At 34.5% G+C, this 20,308-nt stretch overlaps 1 protein-coding gene across 1 annotated transcript in view; it reads left to right on the top strand.

The window, feature by feature from the left end:
* The first annotated feature begins 15,521 nt into the window (after positions 1 to 15,521).
* The window catches only part of Oamb (Octopamine receptor in mushroom bodies), a 692,882-nt gene continuing 688,095 nt past the window's right edge, over positions 15,522 to 20,308 (top strand). The window contains exon 1 of the mRNA XM_074172398.1: positions 15,522 to 15,756. The gene's annotated coding sequence lies outside the window, so the exon portion shown is untranslated. The remainder of the gene's footprint in view (positions 15,757 to 20,308) is intronic.

Genomic DNA, 20,308 nt, shown 5'->3' with positions numbered 1-20,308 from the left:
GACTGATGTTCAGGAAGTAGTTTTCTATTTGAAACATATGTACGGATTTGTTTTTCTAAAATTTTAGACAGAGTTAGAAGAATACTTATACTTCTCAACTGGCTAAAATCGATTGCATTAGGAACTTTAGGCAAAGGTAACACGAATTCACTTTTCCAGGCGATAGGATAATAATTTTAATATATACAGGCATTGACAATATCCGTCAAAAAGGCTATAATAAATGGACAACAAAGTATAATGATTTGACTGTTCATATTATCATGATCAAAAGCTTTTGTTTTGATGTTTTTAATAATTTGCATTACTTCATCTTCAGTTGTATGTTCAAAGAAAAATTGTTCCGATTTATTCACCTCACTGTTATTATAATAATTTAATATATCATTATCAGGCATTCGATCATTTCCGAGTTCATTAGTTAAAAAATTGTTATATTCTTGAGGATGTTTTAATGATTCCGGTATCACAGTATTTTGTTTACGCGTTATATTCAGTTTCTTCATTTCTTTCCATTTTCTTTTTGAAGTACAGTTAGAGAGTTTGAGATATAAATATGCCTTTTTCTCTCTTTTTATGGCCGAAGATGTAAAATTTCGCAAGTCTTTGTAATATTCCCAATGGGGCTGCCGTCTAGATTTTTTATTTCTATTCAAAGCCTTGTCTCTCAGTTTTTGCAACAATTTCATATATTATCCATTATCCAGGGCTGGTTTCTCCTTTCGCCTGAGTTAAAAATGAACGTTTTTGTCGGGGAATGATGATTTACCACGTCCAAAATGGTTCTATTCAAAATATCAACTTTATCATCTATATGGTTGAAATGATGAAAAGGATCCCAGTCCTGAATTTCAAGGTCATGTTGAAATTGTTCAAAATCAATACCAGAAAAATCACGGAAAGTAACATTTTTGGATTTTACATCACTGCGATCTATTACAAATGAACAGTAAATTGAAAAGTGTTATAAAGATGAAGATTTATATATGTCATCACCTGCTAAATTGTAGATGATTAAATTATTTTTTACCCTTTCTTCTACTAATAATACAACACCTTTTCAATATGCCATTTTCAGTTTTGAGCTGTTCTTTTTGTTTCACCACTTTGGCTAGGTTATTTTGTATCGTTTTTTTAAAGACACGCAATTCTTCATTCATTAATTTAATCTGATCTTTCAAACTTTTCACTAGTTCGGACTTCCATTGTCTACTATATAAAACACAACACACAACACAACACAACACAACATCGAGTGGTCCCAAGCTGAGATCTTGCACAGAGAGGAACATTGGTTCAGGAGAAAATTTAAGGAAGCCGCATACATGTTGTCCAACAACGTATTCAGCCAGGCCAGCGTAGATATACGAAACATATGGAAACCCATCATCAAACAAAAAATGACCAACTCCCGCCAAAACGGTCATCTCTCACGGAATCAGTGAAGCGAAAAATGGAAAGTAGAGAAAGTGAAAGTATTTCAACGACCTATAAAATAGTCATCTCTCGGAGGAATCAATCCAGTCATCACCCGAAGACGATTGTAGATACCAACAATCGAAACGTCGTGAACTAACGTGACTTGGAATCTCTACACTTTTTTATTTTTTTTATTATTTTATTTTTTCATTCCTTTAATTTTTATTTATTCAATTATTATATTTTTACTTGTAGGTTATTTCACTATCATTTCATTTCAGGTTTATTGTTGCTTAATATAATTGTTATTTTCAACTATTCTTTTTTAATTATTCTTTTTTACTTGTTTCAGGGATTTCAAATCATTTTATATAGTAGACAATGGAAGTCCGAACTAGTGAAATTCACTTCCCCTTTTTTCTGTCGTCATTTTTATGTTATCAGATGTAAGATAGCATGTATTGTAAACGTAAGCAATTGAATATAGGTAGTGTGAAAAGCAAGAAACGAGTCTTGCTTTATTAAAAAGAAACTATCACGATAAATAACATGATCATGCTTTTTATTCGAGATATATGACCGTATTTCATTTCTTCGAATAATTTCTACAGCTTTCTACTCCAGACTCCTCAGTAGGCCGAAATGACAACTGTTTCATGCCTCACCATTGTATATTCAGACGAGAGAGTGAGAGTACTAAACTGAGAGTGGTATGATGATGAAGTTTTTTGTCACTTTCCCGAGTTTACAGTTTTGGCACTTAGCCCCTTTGTTACTTCACCTCCTCAATTGTTATTTTCAACTATTCTTTTTTAATTATTCTTTTTTACTTGTTTCAGGGATTTCAAATCATTTTATATAGTAGACAATGGAAGTCCGAACTAGTGAAATTGATCACGAAACATTGTCAATCACCTTCAAACAAACTTTCAAACTTTTGTTTTGATTCGATAACTTTTGAAACATTCTATAAATATCCTCTTTCGAAATACTTTCCATGTCCATTCTATGAATCTCTAGTCCACGTTATCTTCAAAATAATAGGTATTTATTTACCAATTTTTTGCAATGAGTCGATTGATATCAGTTATAAGGAAGTACTCACTCGTAAGTCTATCAATAAACGATAAATTCGGTAGAGCCATTATTCACGATGTTCTCTACGCAACTACATACGTAAACTTTCAGAAAATATTCAAAATTACTTCTCTGAATACAAAATAACAACAGCGTTCATATATAATTATCAAATTTAGGCAGAACTCTGTATAATGCAAAACCCAAACGAATGCTCTGTAGTATATACAGGCCAAACGGGTGGAAATTTTCACGTAGGGCTCCGTAAACACGTCTGTTTGGACAAAAAAATCTACAATGTATGAACATCTTCAAGTATCAAAATACAAATATAATAAAGGGGACAAAATGAATTTGTTGAAAGCCATGGAAATTAACAAATCAATTGAAAACCGGAAATATACACCCCTAAACGAGCAACTCGATTTATGTAGGTCTCCACTCATGAATTTATAAGTTCAACAACCCCTATAATCTTCAGTGTTGAATTTTAAAGTTGGCACCCTGGTTCGTTCGACTGGCTATCCTAAAAACTCCCGATATAACCGATTTTTTCAAATTTCAGATTTTAGTTTTATACTTGATAATGGGGTTGAACCTGAAACCGGTCGTATAAATAAAATTAACTAGTGGTAATTAGACAAACGTGTTTTTATTCATTTTATTAAAGTGATCATGAATTACCACAAAGTAAACAAGTCATCAATCACACATAAACTTGAAAATAATTCAATATCTGGAGAAAACTGCTCAACTTGTGACGCACAATTCTCACATGAGATAAATTCAGCGAGATTTGAGCCACGTATACAATATTGTTTAGAATCGTTAGCCACTCATTGAATCTGTTTCAAATTCTTGTTTAATTTCATGAATCCAATTTGAATGCACCAAAAAGCAATCATGTAACATGTAGGATTTCGAGTTATTTGTTCAATTTGCACATACAATATACATGCAAACCATTCAGGATTTGAATAAATAATACTGATAATTTTCTAGACCAGCTTATTTAGATTTGGTTTTAAACGCTCATGGTATCAAAATAAACACATAGTGAATAGTTTCATTTCATAATAGTTATTTTTTTTATGTATAATCACAAACGTATACAGTACGCGCCAACTAAGATGGGATTTTGATGCGCATTTGAAACCAAATTGTACCCGTCCCATTTATAGAATATACATAAAACAATAAAATACATGTACGTATGAAGTACATTGAAAACAATACACATTATAATGAATCCTATAATCATCAATTACATTTCAAAAGCTTAATTTTTTTCCTCAGATGTCGAAGAAAAGTCACTGTCGTCGCTTATATCATCTCCTGACGTTATTATGACAGGATGAACATCTTCAAAAGCATCGATCTAAACTTATTTTTTTAAATATTTTCCTTCCACTTTAGCAACATGTTCACACCATTTTTTCCAATCGTCAGAGTTGATTTAACAAAATTCTACTTCTATTAATATTTTCAGATCTTCTAGTTTGAGTGGACATTTTTTTGTCTAACGTTGTTTTTCACAGATACCCATATCAGTTCTATGGGATTTGAATGCGGATGTTATGGAGGTAAGCGTAATACGGTGTGCCCATGTTCTCCTAAGAGTTCATCAAGCTGGTAAGTTCTTTAGCGTTCTTCATTCGACTTAAATAACAGAAAAAATATAGGGTTTGAATTGTTAGGTTCGAAGTGAATATTCTTTCGAATCAGCCGTTCAATCATATAATTTTCCCTTGAATTGCTATCAGGTGCTGGATACTTCTTCAGAACTTCTACAGAATGATAGGAGGCATTATCACAGACAATTATAAAATTTCCAGGTGAATTTGGAATCAGTTTTTCCCGTAATCATTTGGCATAATTCGTGGAATTCATTTCAGAATGGTAATCTCCGGATTTGGTACCAGACTTAAAAATTAATAAGGCGTCTTTAATAAATCCCATTTGACCACCTGCATGAACAATTTTTTTCGTTGACCTTTCGATATATGTATTCATTAACAAACCTATGGTTGAATCATCTGCCCAATTTTTCGAAGGTGTATGTCCGGTGTGCACATATGACTCATCGCTCTTATGTCCACCTTTTCCATCAAAACCTTTCTATTATTCTCTGTTCTCCTTCAACAAAACGCCATTTTTCGAAGAATTCTTCGTCTCGAATGCGGAAATATCCAAATCCTCTTTAATCTTTTGCTGTAATTTTTTGACACTCACTCGAACATTTTCTGTCTAATGAAAATCATGATTCATACGGCGGATATCCATTATTTGGTAACATGTGACTTTCTCTCACTTTTTGTCAATAACCGCTGAGCTTCTTGTACAGCTCTACCCACTGCGCTGATAGAAACTCATGTAACAGAGTATTTTACTGCACTTGCACGAATGACATAATCATTATTAACATTCATAGGATTGCTATGCATTATAGTATATGACGGAGAAATTGAAAGTGGTATGTTTCCAGGAGAGATCAATTTATGGAACAGAAAGTCTTGGCTTTCCACTTCTTCAGAAGTAGAAAGCCAATAAGTAATAGACACAAGTAACTTTCACACCTTTCAACATTTTTTTGTATGAAGATGTAGGAGAAGAGAGCCAAAACCTTCTTCTCCCAAAAATTAATCTATTCTAGAAGACTCCTTTGGCTGGGATTGAATCAAATGAGCTAATGAATGTCTTTAAGCATTTTGTCGATGACATGAGTAAATTTAACCCATTCATGACATAAAGTCGTGATTTATTGAATGAATTGAGTGCTTATAAAAAGCTCAACAGACTCCACTCCTATCTGATCAATAAAACAAATAATTTAATGCATGGCATTACTTCTGAAATATTTTTGGTTCAAATTCTCAGAAATGACGTCATAAAAAGCCAAACTGAAATTAGCATGAACAAAAATTGAATTATCATATATAGGTCGGTTCCACATTGCCTGAAATATGTAAATTCGCCTTTTTTCCACTATGAATTTCAATATAAATGGAAAACTCTCATCCCTCAATTATTGTGTAGGTGTATTTATTGTGAAATGAAACACTACGAATTCAAATAACTGGCATAAATCTTGATGACGAATTATAAATTCAATGAGATAATTGAAATTGTGAATTGATAGAAATCTGAATGATTCAAACAGAAATTTATAGATGATCAGAACTCTAGAAGCAAACGTAATTAGGATCATATCGGGAACAATGATTTTTGGAGATTCAGAAATGAAATGAAACTTAATTTTCATGAGCAAGAAAACAAAAACTCATAATCAGTTAAGAAGTGGAATATAAATATTATTCTGAATATTACAGTTGTCTCAAATCAGTAACTTCTAAGGTTGATTTCAGCTCCTTCAACATTTGCTATTAGCACGTTTAGTATATCTACAAGAGCAGCAAGACTTCATTGACTGAACTGGCGGTAACTAATTAACAACGCAGAAAAACTCAAAATCGTCTTCCCCAGATGTTAGAATGGTGAAAACATCAATCAGTACATGTTTCGAACCTATACTGGTTAATCATCAGCAATTATTTTTTACGATAGAAGAACAATATAACAATAGTTATTACAATGAATTATAAAATTACTTACAGTCATATAATGAAGAAAAGAAAATTATCACATGTTACTAATGAATAATTGGCCACAATGACATATGTTCTTTATAATGAAAATTTTTATATTCAGTAATATGAAGGGAGTTTTTAACATCCTAGCTGTAAATCACTGAAGTATGAGAGGCTTGGAGCCTTTATACCCACTAATGAACATCAAAATTAAAAAACTCCACACGAAAACAAATTTTAATGAAAGAGATCCGAACTGAATTGGATGAGAAAGGAGAATCAACTGTCGAAAATATATAAAAGAATGGAACAGTGATAAGAGACCTGCAAACACAGAATATAACAGAAGAAGGACCTTCACCTACATCAAGGCGTGTTTTGAGCAAACAGATCCCATACCATCTATAAGTATATGCCAGCTTGTTACAATAATTTGTGGAAGTAATCCTATGAGTGCAATTGCAATCAAATTGCACCGTATGATTGTACAATTGTTTGTTGGTCTGTTCCTTTTTCTTCATTCCATGTATGGGCGATAGATGTCTCGCATGGTGGTGCTGATCGAGACACAATGTTTTCACTACCGTACTGATTTCTCATTTAAACTCATAGATTATTCCTACAAATTATTTTTTTATTATTTTATTCATTTCATTGGTATGATTGTACAGTTGTTTGTGGGTCTGATCCTATTGTTTTTACTATCGTACTGATTTTTCATTCAATTTCATAGATTACTTCTACAAATTATTGTAACAAACTGGCATGTATAGATGGTATGTGATCTGTTTTCGAGTTCATATGTAGATGGTGATCTTTCTTCTTTTGTGTTCTGTGTTTGCAGGCCTCTTGTAACTTTTATTTGAAGGTGGTTGACAATGTTTCGTGGTACATTTCATTAGCCTAATATGTCTAATATGATATAAATTTATTTGAAATCCCCTAAAAAATCTATAAAATATTTAAAAAGATAGGCAATAAAACACTGAAATTACAATGAAATAAAATACAAGCAACAATCAAAAAATTGAACAATCAACACGAGATAAAAATTGAAAATTATCAACAACAAATGAAAATTAAGAAATTAAAAGATTCCAAGCCAAGTCACTTCACCATATGATTGTCCGCACTCGCAGGGAACCCGGTAAATGCAATTCTTGGAATCACAGTCCGCGTTTGGTGGCTTGGTTTTTGTGAGGCTATTACGGATAGTATTCCCAGATCTGAAGCAGGTTCTGATGTTATACTTGGAGCTAATTCTTCTTATACTTCCCGACAATTCTCTGATGTAGTGAAGTACAAGGTGAAGTAACTTGGCTTGGAATCTTTTAATTTTTTAATTTTCATTTCTTGTTGAATTTTTTGATTGTTGCTAGCATTTATTTTATTATAATTTCAGTTGGTTTTGCGTAAAATAATTGTTATCATTCAGCTAATCATTTCAATTTTTTATAGATTTTTTCAGGAATTTCAAATCAATTTATATCACCAGACAATGGAAGTCCGAACTATTGAAATGCCTCTTGTCACTGTTCCATGTCATCTCAACTTTATTTCTTTATATATTTTCGACAGTTGATTCTCCTTTCCCATCCAATTCAGTTCGGTTCTCTTTCATTATATAGGTTAGTAGGTTGGAATTGGCCGCGGTAGTAGTGCGCCCGACTCACGATCGAAAGACCGTGGGTTCGATTCCTACCTCGACCAGATATTTTCCTCGAGAGAATTTATCTGGTTGAAGCTGTTATAAACTTCCTTCATATCACCAAATTAAAAATTTACATTTTAAAATCCGTAACTGCTACTACCCCACTTTTATACCATTCGTACTAATACCGGGTCCTATAGACCCATATTTCAAAAATAGAAATAAATGTTCAGAAAACAAATTTCATTCATTCAGGTGAGAGAAATAACAATCACAACATTTCAGACAAACTCAAGTGAAATAAAAACTAATTCAAACAGTCTGGACGCACTGTACAGCAACATTTCAGACAAATTGGTTTTTCACATGTTCTACAAACATAGTTAGTTTTTCGGTCTTTTTTGGGGGGGCAGAGGGCACATCTTTTCCTTTTTCTATTTTCTTGAGTTTCTTCAGCTGTCTGCCGAAATGTGGAATGGATTTTGAAAATATGTGCTGCTCTGTCGCGAATTTGGCGCGGAATGAAATTACAATTAATTCTTGTCTGGACGTGTTGAGAGCAAAGGGCTAATCCAAGTTCCTACAGATAATTATATCGAGATATTTCTTTTCCATGTCTTGCAAATTGGTATAGAATGCGGCTGTTCACTCCGGATATATTCAGAATACAATAAAATACTGTAGTGGGCCATCTTCTAGAACGACGAGATGTAGTATAGTTGGCACACTTTTCGTCTAATGCATCTACCTCGGCTTTGGTACTATTATAAAACAGTATTATATCAGGTTTTTTTATGGCAGCATCAATTCGATTGTCATGGTGCATAGAGGATAGCAAAACTACACTTTTACTCTGTTTTAGGATGTAAGATCAGATGTGAAACCAAAAAGGGAGGAACCCACTTCTCTAGGTCTGGATGGTAAAAATGCGGCAAGTATTTTTTTTATTTTTCTTCATAGTTCCTACATATGTCAGGCCTTTTTCTTTCAACTCCCGAGCTGCCTCGATTGATGTATACCAATTATCTGCAGTGAGATTTCGTTTGGAATTGTAGAATGATTCCGTCATTCGCATAACAACTTGTGTAGGATGAGGAAGTGATTTTTCTTTGCATTGTTTGCTACTTTTTAGTACATTGATTTCTTTTCCGGTATACACCTCAGCATTGCACATATAATGTGTTTTCGATTCAGCTGTAATCTGAATTTTAATGCCGTTCTTTACCAGTTTGTTTGGGATGTACATCCTAAAAGAACATCTCCTTCTGAATGGAACCAACATCTCGTCCAATGTTAGGAATATTCCAGGAGTGTACTTAGTTTTTGAATTTTTAACAAATTTTTTGAATATATTGGATATTGGAGATTGGAGCAAGTTTATCTATTTCACGACGCTCAGCTCGCGTTTCGAAGTCATCAAATCTAATGGCAGCTAAAAGGAATACAAATCTAGCTAACGTCATAGTACACCGAAAAATGTCTCTACCTGTTCCATCTGTTGCCCAAAGTGATTTTAAATCCTCGTGGCTAGATTTGAAAGTGCCTTGCAAATATAATAGTCCAATAAATGCTTCAACTTTATTTGTGGGTTGTATGAAACGGGGATGGAATTTATATCTTGAGTTACGTTTAGTTTTGAATGAACTGTAATTCACTCTCACGGGATCAATTTTTTTGTTAGTGTCTGTAACAATTTCTGTCAAGATATCATCAGAAATAATCAATATCCATGCTTGTAATAGAGATTCAGATGAGGGGTTTTCTCGTGCAGGATCTTTTAGACCAGGCAGAATGGTGTGTATATTCTCTGCTCGCTCTCGTCCTCTAACTGGAGCTTGTTGTGACCATTTCATACAAGGTTTTGCACTTTTCCTATTCAATCTTCCATAAAAAAATCTTTTTTTACAAATTGTTTCTTCCACTCCATATACACCAAAATTTTGTTCATTAGTATCCTCGTTTTCACTACCGCTATACTCTGTATTCTCTCTAGAGTTTTCTTCATTATCGGGTACCCACTCATCATCTTCACTTTCCGTATCATGATCACTGAACAGTTCATGATCAGATTCCCCTTCCTCGCCTTTGTCCCCATCAAGAAGAATAATATTTGTCGCATTCATTTCATCATCAGCTGTTATACATTGAGAGCTAGGATGGGACCTGTCCCATCTTCTCCTGTAATTTCTTCATCAGCCCAAAAACTTCACTTGTTAGTATGTCAGCAAGTTCTTTCTCAGTTAAAAGTTTTCTGTTGTCCATATTCACTGCTAAAAAAGAGATTTCCGAAATACTTAAAAATTATAACGAATCTGTAGTTTTTCAGACATAAGGTTCCAACATATCGAGGATACTCACGTTATGTTCATACAGTGAAATGCATAACAGTCTAAACAGAACTGGAGTAGACGAGAAGTCACGGATCATCAACTGTCTGCGCTTTTTGGCCGGTAAGGGAGGGGTATGCAAATATATCGCTGGGTCGTACAGACCCGGTAGTAGCAGTTACAGGTTGAATAACATATGTCATTGTGACCAATTATTTATTCATTGGTAACATGTGATAATTTTCTTTTCTTAATTAGTAATTTTATACTTCTTTGTATTAACTATTGTTATGTTGTTCTTCTTTTATTGAAGAATTAAAAAAATATAGCTGATGATGAACGTATATAGGTTCGAAACATGTACTGATTGATGGTTTCACCATTGTAACATCTGAGGGTGATATTAAATTGTGGAGAAGACTTTGAGTTGGATTGTGAATCTGCTAATCTCCACTTCGAGATATAATGGACTTCTACCATAGGTTGATGACTAATTTTGTTTAATCGTTATCCACAAAATACATGTGCAATCCAATTCTCTCAGTTCCAGAATTAACACAATCCCAGTAATGGAATTCGTGAAATATTTTCATTTCTTCAGAACTTATTTCGTCATTTCATGAAATTTCGTTAAATATTGTGCATCACAAAGAAGCTTCTTGAAAAAAATCAAATTTCAATGGCCAGCAATGCATGTGTTACTCCATGAGTATATAAGAGATTTCCTTCTGCTTTCTCTAGTCCTGCGATTTCTTCGCAGTTGACCAGAAACTATGCTTTCTAAACAGATGCACATTTATTAACCCTTTATATTGATGACTGTTATCCTGACAGTAAAAAATCATTCCATATTCTCTTGCAGCAGCATCACAAAGCTCATGAATATCTGTATTAACTTTCCTAACGTCTTCATACTTATGAATAAAAGTATACCTACTCTTCAGAGCCACACTTATGACAAATATCAGGTTACATTTAGACATACCCTTTAGGATACAAATCATTTTCGCTTGCTTTTCAATTCATCGGACTAGGTACTAATTTCACAATGGAAAATCATACCAACAATCCATTTAGACCGCTTAATGCAAGATTATGTGGAACTGGGAATTCTAATATATCATATAAATGTATATGATGAAAGACCAGAAACTGTAACAACGCCTGAACTACAAAAAGCTATACGTGATGCGATAGAAGAAGATTGGAAAATAATTGGCGCCTGATCGAGAAAAGGCTATACGTGATGCGATAGAAGGAGATTGGAGAATGATTTGTGACTATATGATTAGCCCATTTTTCATCAGCAAAATTGACAGGTGAATCCTACACAGACTTTTTGCGAGATAATTCACCCATTTTCTTTGTGTATCGGTACTCGTAAGGAGCAGGACGGGGTTTCAGCTCATTTCAGTGGTCTTGCTAGTCGGCATCACGACATCACCTACCCTAATCGCTAGATTGGACGTGCAGGTCCTCAAACTTGGCCAGATCGCAGTGCTGACATGAATCCTCTAGATTTCTATTCATGGGATCATCTGAGGATTTTTGTTTATGAAACTCCTGTACTAGATGTGATTGATTTGATTAGCGCTAAATGAGAAACAGATAGGAAAGTGAAAATCAAGAAACATGAGTGGGTGATGTTGAGGCAGTTCTGAGGGATAATGATACTAATCTCATTTCTATGGATAATTCAGACAGTGCAATTTCTGAAACTCAATCTTCTGAATTTTCCAGCAATTGTTCTGATGTCAACAATTCTAAAAATCAAGAGGAACCCAAACTCAAAATCATTGTTCTATTTGATATTATGTTGGAATCTTCAGAGAATGACGTTTAAAGTATAATGATGGACTTGATAGTAGGAATAATATAGAAGATGTGTCGCAACAGAGGTGCCAAGAGAAAAGAATAAAACGTGAAGCAGGGTTGTAATGAATGTAATGAAACAACTTGTAGGCGTGAGTGTTCTAAAATAATTAACATGCAGAAACGAGCTGAAATAAATAGAGAGTTTCGGAAGCTAAATGTGAACGAGCGAAAAAACGTCATTTGAACAGTGCCTCTCAAGAGAATACAAAAAGATAAACCACAGATTGTGTCATCTCAAGAGGAAAACTTAACACATGAGAATGTCACTGTAAACTTCACTTGCACTTGCACCATTTCAAAGATTTAAGTGGTATACCAGTGTAGTTTGAAAAAAAATCACGCTAAAAAGTTGTAAAATCGGACAATACGCAATCCGGTTTATTGATCTGGACACACAAAAATCTGTAGTTCCAGAGAAGATGCATAACCTGAAACCTCAGGGTTGTTGCCAGCAGGACCTCAATGAAATGAGTAAAACTATCAGGACTACTGGGAGTGTCACATCAGATGACAATTTGATAGAAGCAATGCTAGATACCTTCTTGATGGGAGTAACAATGAAGTTTGACGAACAAACTAGAAATTTACAAAAACATTTCGGCAAAATGAAAATGAATATAAAAAGTCTGGTAAGTATCATCTCTGGTAGTAAAAAATAAGTTGGATTCAATAAAGAAATGTTCAAAAATAATGTTCTGAGATTCGTCAGTATAAGAGAAGAAAGTAATGAATCAAACGTTGAAAGGTAAGACCTCGATAGTCCTCAGCTCGCACAATTTTCGACTTTTGGGAGTTGTCGTTCGTAGAGAGGCTGGTTAACGTTGAAACAGATTTCAACAGATTTATCTCAACAGAAAACCTGTTATCCAAGTTACTCATTATCATTAACGATTCGCTTGATATCAAGTGTACACATTGGGAAATGAACAATATTTTCATAAATAATCAACTTTGTTTCATATCTCAAACGAAATGAAGTATATAGAGCCAAAACTGAGCAAACTGGAATGCAAAACGTTTGGTCGTGGAACAGAAAAATTTTAAATTTCACCAGTTCGGACTTCCATTCTCTACTATATAAAATGATTTGAAATCCCTGAAACAATTGAAAAAAATTGAAAATGAATAGCTGAAAATAACAATTATATTAACCAAATTAAACCTGAAATGAAATAATAGTGAAATAAAATACAAGTAAAAATAGAACAATTGAATAAATAAAAATAAAGAAATGAAAAAAGGAAAATAAAAAGTGGAGAGATTCCAAGTCACGTTAGTTCACGACGTTTCGATTGTTAGTATCTACAATCGTCTTCGGGTGATGACTGGACTGATTCCTCCGAGAGATGACTATTTATAGGTCGTTCGAGTACTTTCACTTATCCCCGCTTTCCATATTCCGCTTCACTGGTTGCGTGGGAGATGACCGTTTTGGCGGGAGTTGGCCATTTTCCGCTTGATGATGGATTTCCATATGTTGCGTATTTCTACGCTGGCTTGGCTGAATACGTTGTTGGACAACATGTATGCGACTTCCTTGAAGGACGGTCTCGAGAAGGAACTAGACATCATCAAAAATGATCTTCAACGGAATGGCTACTCCGAAGCGATGGTAGAAGAGACTTTGGCTAGAAGACAGCAGGAGCCTCGCAAGGAAGAGAAGCCGTTACAACCAGTGCTTGCACTTCCCTACATCAGAGGATTATTGGAGAGGATAAGAATAATTGGTTCTAAGTACAACATCAGAACCTGCTTCAATCCGGTAACACTATCCGTAGCAGCCTCACGAAAACCAGGCCACCAAACGCGGACTGCGATTCCAAGAATTGCATTTACCTGATACCCTGTGAGTGCGGAAAATCCTATACTGGTGAAACTAAGAGGCCATTGAATGTTCGCATTGCCGAGCACAAGAAACACACACAGCGAGGGGAAACCAGTAAATCAGGAATAGCAGACCACGTTTGGACCCATCAACACAACATCGAGTGGTCCCAAGCTGAGATCTTGCACAGAGAGAAACATTGGTTTAGGAGAAAATTGAAGGAAGCCGCATACATGTTGTCCAACAACATATTCAGCCAAGCCAGCGTAGAAATACGCAACATATGGAAACCCATCATCAAGCGAAAAATGGCCAACTCCCGCCAAACGGAACCATTCATTCAATTGTTCTATTTTCACTTGTATTTTATTTCACTATTATTTCATTTCGGGTTTATTTTGGTTAATATAATTGTTATTTTCAGCTATTCATTTTCAATTCTTTTTTTTTAGTTGTTTCAGGGATTTCAAATCAATTTATATAGTAGACAATGGAAGTCCGAACTAGTGAAATTCATCATGAAACATTGTCAATCACCTTCAAACAAAAAGAAAAATCTTCGTGAAACAAGGCAATACTGTTGAAGCAATATCTGAAGAAACACACTTGCTAAATCAACACGAACGTTTTTGTTTTTATAACTTCCCAAATATTTTGAAAATATGTGGAATAGTACCGGTACTTTTAAACGTCAACATGTGGTTCATGCACGTCGGGGCTCCAGCTGATTTTGGTGTTCTTGTTCATAACCATCTCGAATCACCTACCCCATTCACTGTATTGAACGAGCAGGACCTCAAAATTGGCCAGCTCGCAGTCCTTATATGAATCTTCTAGATTTTTATTCATGAGGTCATCTGAATGCTCTTGTTTATAACACTCCTGTACTAGATGTGAATGCAATTACATAAGGAATACTTCAAGTATTTTTGAACGTGTCAGACAATCAATGAGGAATCGATTGCAATCGTGTATTTTATCAGAAGGTGAACAATTTGCTGATTTACTTCAAGGGTGGAATTGTGTATTATTTATTTTTGGTTTTTATTTTATGTTGTACATGGAAAGTTTTCAGAAGTGATTTTTTTACTCTCTCAAAGAAGAAAACACAAGCGACAAGTTGCTTAATAAAAAAAATACTACAAAAAATTATTGGCGTTCTTTGTTTTCTCAATATTTTTGACTGTGGTGTTTACTGAGATGCCACTGGTCGTAATAATTTCAATCTATTTCGGCCGTATCACTCCAAATAATATTTTATAAATACAATTTTTTTTAAACTTCAACGCCCTGTATCTCAGAAACGAAGCAAGTCCGGACATCGTTATGACGTTTTCGAAAGTAATAAAAAATCATAAATGAATTATTTCAAACGTTTTTTGTCGAATAACTTATTTCATTAATGCCAATAGCCAAACTAACATGAAATATTCACCACACCACAAATTGAAATCCTGTACAATATATTGAACTGAAATATTTCCACATATTTCTCACTCCAAGGTGAATGGGAAAAATCAATTTCCGTAAAAGATTCAACTTTTCAAAACTCGACAAACTTGTCCTCAAATCAAAGGATTGTTGAACAAGCAATCAGTTTTGTTGTCATTTCTATCTACAAATCTAGTCGTCTCTCATGCATTCCTTTTTTCTTCGGCCATCAATAACTTGGTGAGTGTCGATGCGAACTGAGCACAAGCAAAAAGCCTAGGTTCACCGGGAGAGAGATTCGTACTAAAGCATCTAGTGGGCACCACGACGCCGTTAGTGTGTCACCGACGCTCACTTGTTTTGCCACACAATCGCGGACCGTTCGAGCGGATTTCGGAACAATTTACGGCATACACATCGCCGGTGATTTCACGTTATTCGACAGCATTGTTTACAAATGGTTAACTACGACAGTATGCAATTATAATTGGTCAATGAATTTAATTAGAAGTGCATAAGTTAGTGAAGTGCATCAGTTCTCGACTATTGAAGAAAGGCATCAAGGTAATTATATTTTGAAGTAGTTTCTCTATTTTTTTGACTTGTTGATAACGGGTGAAAGTTACTCAAAGATTAAAGAAAGTTGAATGGGATCGTCAAAAGAAACTTGATATAACTCAACACTCAACTAGGGAAGAAAATAAATTGTTGCTGTTTGTAGTTGAAGCTCAAAATAATTTTTTCGTTAATATTCATGATTGCAGACAGTGTGTGAAAAATTGAAATCAATCAACTATTTCAGTACAGAAATGAATCATTACGGAAAATCAGTTCAACCATCAAATCATATTAACAGGTAGATTCCAGATCATCTTTTGATGATGGTCCAGGAGATGTATGCTCTTGAAATCGAATCGATTTCAAAGACGAAAGACGTTGAAATTGAAAAATAACCACCATTATGATACACTCACAACACCAGATCTGTCGACTTATTGAAAATATCCAAACTGCGTTTGACAACTTACAAAATGAATTCTTTCAACTGAACTTTACAGAATAAAATTCCGTTAAATATGTGAAGTCTTAATTTCATTCAGTTCAAAATCAAACGTTATTCCTAATCTAGTTTTTTTACATTGTAGAAAATAACTTTTGATATTAAAGTTGATATATATATATATATATATATATATATATATATATATATATATATAAATATAAATCAGTGTGTATATATAAAAACAACATATAAGTCATACAGGGTACCGGCAAATAATATAAAATAATAAAAAAAAATCTTTCACGTATAGTCAGTGGGCATACTTGAAGACTGGCTATAAATCAAATCATCTAAAAGAACAATTCGTTCAGGCCAGCCTCAACACCCTACACAGTAGGTTAATGGACTGACACCTATCAGAAAACAACTACTCCCCTGGCTAATACCACGAAGGGCGTTGGATTATATCCGACAGGTGTCAGTGCAGGATTCTTCACTGAAGTTATTCCTGCATATGCTGTTGGCGATACAACTGCCGCAATAGATTTTCAATTATTGGAACACACTTGCAGACCGGTTTCGGGCTGTTTGGCCACTCGTCAGTGCAAGGTAGTGTATATCATCAACATAAAGTCGATGATTTCCGATAATTGAAAATCGAATTCCGTCAGAGTATCATTCCTCGAACTAAGCTGAAGACTACAACAAACAACAGGTTTGTCGTCGCTCCATCTGCCTGTGAACGAGGTAACCAACTGCATATCCAAATTTGCCCAATTCCTCGTAAAAGGAAAGAAATCTTTCACGTATAGTCAGTGGGCATACTTGAAGACTGGCTATAAATCAAATCATCTAAAAGAACAATTCGTTCAGGCCAGCCTCAACACCCTACACAGTAGGTTAATGGACTGACACCTATCAGAAAACAACTACTCCCCTGGCTAATACCACGAAGGGCGTTGGATTATATCCGACAGGTGTCAGTGCAGGATTCTTCACTGAAGTTATTCCTGCATATGCTGTTGGCGATACAACTGCCGCAATAGATTTTCAATTATTGGAACACACTTGCAGACCGGTTTCGGGCTGTTTGGCCACTCGTCAGTGCAAGGTAGTGTATATCATCAACATAAAGTCGATGATTTCCGATAATTGAAAATCGAATTCCGTCAGAGTATCATTCCTCGAACTAAGCTGAAGACTACAACAAACAACAGGTTTGTCGTCGCTCCATCTGCCTGTGAACGAGGTAACCAACTGCATATCCAAATTTGCCCAATTCCTCGTAAAAGGAAAGAAATCTTTCACGTATAGTCAGTGGGCATACTTGAAGACTGGCTATAAATCAAATCATCTAAAAGAACAATTCGTTCAGGCCAGCCAGGGGAGTAGTTGTTTTCTGATAGGTGTCAGTCCATTAACCTACTGTGTAGGGTGTTGAGGCTGGCCTGAACGAATTGTTCTTTTAGATGATTTAATAAAAAAAAAGTTTGTATATATAAAAACATATAAGTCCTACAGGATACTGGGAAATAATAAATGAGTACATTTTTTTTGTATATATATATAAAAACATGCTGATAAGTAATAAACAAATAAGATATTATTTTAATGATTATCATTATAAAATTCTTTATATTATAGTATGGTCTATCACTTAAAAAACCTTTCACATCCTTCCTGAAGAATTGTAAAGACTTTATTTCTGTTATATTCTTTGGCAAGTAGCTGAACATTTTACAACCATTATGGACTTTATGACTGGTTGGTATTGGCAACTTAATGTTGTTGGATTGCCTTGTCACATAATGGGTTGGTGAGGATTGAAATTTGTTCAAATATTTCTTAATTGAACACACTCTTTCCATTATAAAGAGAAAAATCACTTTAGAATTCCATGACTGGTAATGAGTGATCTACAAGAGTCTGTACTTTTTGATTTGCACATAAGTATATCTTACGGCACGTTTTGGCAAAATTAAAATACTTTGTAGTAGTAGATAACCACACACATACGCCCTAAAAATTTTAGGCTACTTTTGTTCTCAATGATGAAAGTTACTATGTTAGTTTTCGAAATATTTAGAGACAGACGATTTTAATCACACCAACTCTTAAATTTCATCATATCGATGGATATCATTTTAGTTAAAAATCATTTGCATTGTCCGATTGCCAAAAAATGGTAGTATCGTCTGCAAATAGTGTGAATTTTCCTGAGATATTTATACTTATTAAATCGTTGAGGTAGATGAAAAATACTATTGGCCCTGGTATTGAACCTTGAGGCACACCATTACGTATTTTCCTAATTTCTGAGCAATGGGTTGTTTACACTATCTGACTACGACCTGACAAATATGAGCTGAAACAGCTCAGTATCACTCCTCTGAAACCGTAGTAGGGAAGCTTTCGCAACAGTATTTCAAAATCCACACAGTCGAAAGCCTTCGAAAAATCGCAAAATACTGCAGCAGCAACCTGCCACTATTGATTCCAATATACACTTTTTCCATGAGTGACAAAATTGCATCATTAGTGCCTTTGCCACTTGAAAGCCAAACTGTTCTTTATTAATGACTTTGGGTTTCGACAGAAATACAGTTATCCTTATCTTGACCAGTTTTTCTAGAAGTTTTTCTGATGTGTGAATTAGAAAAATAGGCTAATAATGCGAGGGGTCGTTCTAGTTTCCACCTTCATAAAGTGGTATCACCAAAGATACCTTCAGGAAATCAGGAAACTTTCCTGATTGAAATTATTCAAATATTGGTTAAGAGTTGTAATCTGTGAGATTTTTCAAAATGGTTTGCTGCAATGTCGTCGTAACCAGATGACGACTTTTTATTGATTATATCAGCTCTACTTGAAAAATGTATGATAGAATTCGAATAATTACTGAGTTATTCTGTACAGTTCCGAAATTTGAAATGATCCTGATGAAAAATTTGTTTTTTTTTTGTTTTTTTGTGGTCGCTGTCGGGAACACTAGCACAATTATTAACTGTCAACACGAATTAAACTATATTTATCCATCAACTTCGAATACTCTCGGTTTTGGAATGATTGACTCAAATACTCCTCATATAAATAAATGTATCAACATCTTATCTATTACACATATAAATAGGTTTGTTCCAGTTCTACGAAATGAAGGTTCTAGGATGCCATGAGCATGCGCAATAAAGGGTTCCGATTTATTGAGGATAAGTTCGGATTAATGAATCTTCTGTTCTGGTTTCGACTGCGAAATGATTCTACAGGGTGTAACTGAATAAGTGTAAAACATTCAAAGAGGTGATTACCCATCGAAAAAAAGATAGGATCTTTCATATAAAGAAATTTCATTGAAGCATCCCTTGTTAAGATACACCCCCTTGAAGGGGGTACATAAAATTTGTATAACAATTTTTTTCACAAGCACCAAAAAAGTTAAAATATTGAAATCAACTTGACGTTTTGTACTACCAAATAGACACTTAGCCAGATTTTTATTTGGTTTACCCCATAGTTGTAAGGCGTGGAAAACGCAACCCCTATAATTTATTTCCAATGTAACTTTTTGTTCTATTATTTGATTATCATTTGAAAATTTATTTCTGATAGCCTGTTTCATTCTAAACAAAAAATGTGTTTTGGGTTTTTTACCCAAAATAAACCAGTTCGCAGCAAAAAATTATTTTAGGAACAACTACAGAGATACATCGTCATGAATGCGGAAATACCAAACTAATCTATCTAGTAGGTCGCTATTAGCGATAGTGACAATCAAATTGGTATGACGCTGTCAGTTTGTGAATTTTCGATATTGAATTAATACTAATTGTGTGTTGTTGTTCTGTTCTTAATTTGTTACTTTAATAATTCACTTGTTATTAAAATGGCATACACAAATGAGGAAATGGCTGATATGCATTACTTTTACGGTCTGTCGCAGGGGAATGGGTTAGAAGTTTCTAGAAGATATGCTGAAATGTAGCCTCAACGGCAGCATTCTTCACATAGAATATTTGCTCGACTTCATCAACGATTGCGAGAATATGGTTCATTCGACAAAAGAACGCAGGATTGTGGTCGCCATCGAGAAGTACGAACACCATAGCTTGAGAAAGC

This window comes from Leptinotarsa decemlineata, unplaced genomic scaffold (assembly GCF_025532065.1).
Source record: "Leptinotarsa decemlineata unplaced genomic scaffold, Ldec_3_MD MMD2_tig00000090_RagTag_RagTag, whole genome shotgun sequence".
NCBI classification, from domain to species: Eukaryota; Metazoa; Arthropoda; class Insecta; order Coleoptera; family Chrysomelidae; genus Leptinotarsa; species Leptinotarsa decemlineata.
The sequence above is the reverse complement of the archived record's forward strand: the minus strand, read 5'-3'. Positions and strand labels throughout refer to the sequence as shown.